The sequence below is a fragment of the Hevea brasiliensis genome, chromosome 14 (assembly GCF_030052815.1).
Source record: "Hevea brasiliensis isolate MT/VB/25A 57/8 chromosome 14, ASM3005281v1, whole genome shotgun sequence".
Taxonomy (NCBI): domain Eukaryota; kingdom Viridiplantae; phylum Streptophyta; class Magnoliopsida; order Malpighiales; family Euphorbiaceae; genus Hevea; species Hevea brasiliensis.
In genome coordinates, this window is record NC_079506.1 from 13,615,042 (window position 1) to 13,620,819 (window position 5,778).

A 5,778-nucleotide genomic window follows, 5' to 3' on the forward strand; every position below is an offset into this window, starting at 1 on the left:
AGAACTTGGTATGATTGATGCTCTTGATTAAGTTTTGATGCATTCTCATGTCTCTATATGAAAATGAAGTGATATATGTTGGTTTGTAGTGTTAAAGATGTGTTTTGATATTTTTGGTGCAATTTGAAAAATTCTGGGTCTTATCAGATATGAACAGTATTCTGCAGAATTTGATCACAGTGGCATACTAATTTGTTTGCTAATTTTCGTGATTGCTAAATGCTTTACCACTGCTCCTACTTTTTCGTTGGCAAACTGGAAGTCAGGTTTGATTGTACTAAAACTCTAAAATTATTCTTACTTTTCGAGCGCCTATTCTGCATGTTTAAAGACCATATTACTTAAATACCCCTCTATTTAGAGCATTGCATCTTTATGTGATTTAAGGGCAAAATGGACTTTTGACATACAAACTAGCGCGGGACTCAAAATTTTTTTTAGAACCATCAATCTTCTCATTGCTTCTCCACTGATACACGGTACCCATTCTCTGCAAATGTCTACAGTTGTGTCTTTTCAGTTTTAAAATTCAAAATCTCTTCTCTCCCAAAACCCAAACGAATGTGTCTTCGCTCCATCTGCAAACCCATTTCATTCGCAACCTTCCAAACCATCGTCTCCCTTCATCTTTCTTAAATATTTCCGAAACCCATTGGCTGTGAATCAATTAAATCGATTGTTTCAAAGTTAGAAAACCCCCAAAATTTTTCATTTCCATTATTTGTCTAAATTTGCCGAAAGAAACCATTTCTTGTTGGATTAGTTTTTTGGTTTCTGACACGCTTGGTAACGATTCGCACTCTCTGTCTCTGTAAATCTCAGGTATAAAATTTATAACTTTAATGGAATCGTGTTTTATATTTTTTTTGGGACTGTTCTGTTTGTTTTGCTTTCGCAATGAGTTGTTTATTTTTTTGAATATTAGCATTACGTAAAAATGTGGTATATAATCATAAATCGATTGCCATGGATTCTCAAAAACCCGAGTATCTCTTGCTGTTTATTCTATTTTTTGTGACATTGTGCTAAGTTGTGCTAGAAGTATGTTGATGTGCTTCGAATGATTATATATTGGCTGCTCACATCGTAAAATTTGAGAACCCAGTTTTCACTGTCCTTACGGCCTAAGTTTCTTCTGGAGTTGGTTATGGCGCGGGAAAAAGGAAAAGGCAAAGCAAAAATCCCCACGTATTCATCATCTTCGGACTCCACTGATGCAAGTGTTCCTGCATCTCCTCCACAAAAAGACGCTCCTCTGGTAATTGGAAAATCAAAAGAGACACCCAAGAAAAGAACCAGTGAGCCTGTCAAAGAAAAAGGAACCAAAAAGAAAAAGACTTCAAAAGCTCCAGTTGTGCATATGGAGAGGGCCATTCATGAGCCAAGGTATATCCACTGGCCTGCTTTTACTGAAATTTCTGTTCCTTTACAATCTTTGTTTGAATATAAAAAATGGGACAAATTGTGTTCTGACACTGAAGGAGTATTTGTGGACTTAGTTCAAGAATTCTATAAGAATTTAAGGATTGATGATTCTGAAAAAGATGAGTCTTTTAAGGTGAAAATGAAAGGGAAAGTCTATGAAGTAACGGTTGATAGATTAGCCAAAGCCCTAGGAATCCCAAACAGTGGGAATAAAATCTGTTCTCACAAAGATGTTTTTGCTGTTGGTGGATTTAACAAAAGAGATTTTGAGGCTGAAGTGTTTAAAGGGGAAGTGAAGGATAAGACTAGCATCACCTATGCTCACCAACACATTAAAATTCTTCATAGTTTTATCATCTATGTGTTGAATCCTAGAACTGGCAGTCCAAATTATTTAAGTACTCTTGATCTTTGCATTATCTGGCATATTGTGAATCAAATTGAATTCAATCTTGCCTACTTTATGTTGAAGCAAATCATGAAATGGAAACCACCTTATAAGCTACCCTATGTCCATCTTCTTAATGGTCTGTTTAGAGACTTTGGGATACCTTTGGAAACCGAGAAACTTAGGACAAATATGATCCCAATTACAAGTTTGCAAAAAGATGATGATGGCAGAAAACTTAGATTTGAACAAGGTGCTAGTTCCAAAGATAGTGCAAGCGGTACTTTAAATGTTGAAGGAATTTTGGTGGAAGTGAACAACTTGAGGGAATTTGTTGAAATGGAACTTGGAGAACTACAGAAATTTAGAGGTTTTCAAACTGTTCTTATGAATGCTCTTGATTCTAAAGTTGATGGCACTTTGATGTTGATGTACAAAATTGTAGAAGAATTGTTTAAAATCAAAGTTCATCTGGGTATTTCAACCACTGAAGCTGGAGAAACCAGTAAGGCTGCTACTGGTTCTGTTCCTCAAACAGAGAAAGAAAAAGAAAAAGAGGAAGAGAAAGAAGAAGAGGAAGAACAGGAAACAGAAGAGGAAGAAGAAGAAGAAACAGAAGAAGAGGAAGAAAAAGAAACAGAAGAAGAAGAATAGAAAGATGAAGAAAAGGAAGAAGAGGAAGAAGATGAAACTGAAAAAGATGATTCTGATGATGGAAATGGTAATGGAGGCAGCAAAGAAGGAAGTGGGAAGGAAATGAGTGACTCAGAATCTGAGACAGAACCTCAAACTCCTGCTCCTGCTGCTCCTGCAAAAGGAAAGGGAAAAACAGCTCCAAAGGAACAAAGCAGTTTTTCAGAAAGGGCAAACTGGTAAACCATCTAGTAAAAAGACTAAAACTGGCAAAAAGTCTACAGCAGAATCTGGTACTACTGCTACAACTGAGTTAGCAGCTGGTCCTATTATTCCCTTAACACCAGGAACTGCAATGGCTGCTGAAATTCTTCAAACCTTGAGTGATAAACCTGTCAAGCCAAAAAAGGTGAAGATGGCTACTCCAAAACCAATCAGAAGAAGCTCTAGGCTGAAAGGATAAACAACCATACTGCATGTTTACTAATTGAATTTTGTCTAACAGTCTGTCTGTTAATGTGCTACTTAGTTTGCTACTTTTAGTTTTTCTGAACTTTAAATTAGTCTGCTATATCAGTTACTATTTTGACTGTTCTATTTACTGCACTTAAACTGAATTTTAATTTATACATATGTGCATGATTTCTCCCGTTATCTTTTGATGCTGACAAAAAGGGGGAGAAAATGAATGAGTAATCTTGATGGTATAACTCGTGGTTGATATAGTTTGTGAATAGTATATTGTTGATATACTATTATAGTGTGCATATTGTTGATATAACTTGTGAATGATATACAATTTGTGATTAGTGTGCATATTGTGCATATTTAGTTAGTATCTTTAGTCACACTTGACTCCTTAAGAAAATGCTTATGAATATTTCATTGAAATTATTAAGGGGGAGTTATTTGTGATTAATTGTTGATATAAGCACATACATAGGGGGAGTTATTCTCACATATACATTCATACATATACTCACACTTATCAATACTTACATGGTGATTCAATTGAGTTTTGTCATCATCAAAAAGGGGGAGATTGTTGACCCCACAAGCTCAAAGGAGCATAGATTTTGATGATACCAAAACTCAACTAGAATCAAACTAACATTGTTTTATGTGTTGTGAAAAAGACCAAGGATTTTATGATGGATTCGTGCTTCTGAAGAAAGGATGATATTCTAAAGATAACACATGATAAATCAAAGGAGATAAAAGAAGAAAAGGTTACCTTCCAAGGCTGCATTGAAAATCAAATTTGAAGGTACATATAGTATAGAAGTTAGTTTTAATTTCTAGGATTGCTTGTGAAAAGAATTGAGGAGTAGAAGTCAATGATGCTTATTTTCAATCCCTCAAAAGATTTTTCTTTAAATATCATTATTGGCCTAAAAAGTATTTGACTATGATTTGGTGTAAAGTTTTATAGTTTTGAAAGTTATGCAGAAAAGTTTTCCTGGTATGCTAACTGGTTTGCTACTTATTTTAGTATGCTAACTGGTTTGCTATTTTCTCAAGTATGCTAACTGTCTCAACTCTACACAACATCGCAGAAAAAGACAAAATAACGGCTATTTTCTTGAAATTCGTATCTGTAACGTTCAAATGAGTTCTCCAACGGTAAAAAACGTTCCAAAGCTATAAATACACCTTCCTTTGGCCATTTTGCACTTAATGAAAGTCTCTCCACTGTTCAAAATCATAAAAGCTTTCATTCAAAGTGCTCAAAGTGTTTTTATTGCTCATCATTGGCTTATTTACTCAACTCTTCTTTATAGATTCTGTTGTATTGAGTGAGTGTGAGTTTTAAACACATTATTATCATTTATGAAAGGTCATTCAAGCACCTATTGAAGCTTGGTTGTGAAAAGTGTTTGGGATAACACTTGGTAGAAGTGTGAAGCTACTTGTAAAAGCTTTGGTGAGAAGATTTGTAAAGGGTTTTTGTCTCTTGCCTTTAAAAGAGAAGAATAGTGAAGTGAAGACTCAAAGTGGGATCTTTGAGAGAGTGGATGTAGGCTAGTTGAGCCGAACCACTATAAAAATTTCAGTGTTCATTTTCTCAACCCTTGCTCTTTACATTTATGCAATTTAACTTTATGATTGATATGCTTTTGCTGATATGAAAGTTGATTTTGTTTGCTGATAACCTTGCTGCAAACTGAGAAAATTAGTTTACTGCTAAATCTGCTGACATCTGATATAATCTGCTTGTTATTTGATTTGCTGTCAGTTAGAATATCTGGTATACTGCTCTGGTTGCTGTGTTAAAAACTTATTCAGATTACTGATATCTCTGCTGAATGCTGATATAATTTGTTAGATCAGTATACTGATTGCATATAGCCTAACTTTGAATTAACTTGTCAATAGAGCTGTATTGTTCATATTTCACATTAGTCAATTGAGTTGAACCTAGCTGCAATTTTCAAAGGTTTTGAGCAAGAACCGAAAATTGTTTTTAAAGTCCAATTCACCCCCCTCTTGGACATATTTTGGGACATCAATAAATATATTCATAAGTTATTTTTTATCAAATATGTCAGCTGTTATCAACTATTTATAAATATTTTATGTGATCGCAAGATTCTCAATAAGTTGAAAGGAAAATTTTACCCTACAGGCATATGACCTGTCATGTTATATGCTAGTGAGTGTTGGGCACTGAAGGATTCGTATGTGTCTAAGATAAGAGTTACAGATATGAGAATGTTAAGGTGTATGAGTAGCTATATTAGACTAGATAAAATCCGTAATGAGAGCATTAGAGAAAAGGTAGGAGTGATGTCAATTAAGGATAAGTTGAGAGAAGAGAGATTGAGCTGGTTTGGTAATGTGAAGCGTAGACATATAGAGGTTTCGGTTTGACAAGTAGAGTACATTATGTTAGAGGATTGAAAGAAAAAAAAAGGATAGACCTAAATTGACTTGAATGAGAGTAGTACACTATGACCTATAAGCATTACACATTTCTGAGGATTAAATCCAAAATCGTTTAGAGTGAAGAAAGCGAATCATATAGCCGACTCTAAATTTTTGGAATAAAAATTTAATTGAGTTATATAGGTATTTTCAAAACTGTTAAGTTTTGAGTTTAAGTTCTTTTCAGACTCAATTATAAAAGGAAAAAAAAGGATTTAGTTGTAAAATATAAATTAAAAAGGAAAAAATATTTAAAAGGAAAATAAGGGATTTAGTTGTAAAAAATAAATTAAAAAGGAAAGATATCTTTTATGATTATTTTATTTTTAATTTATTTTGTCTCCATACAAAATTATGGTAGAAAGACAAAGCGATGGCCACTCATCAGTTGCCCTGTTCAGTTTAGA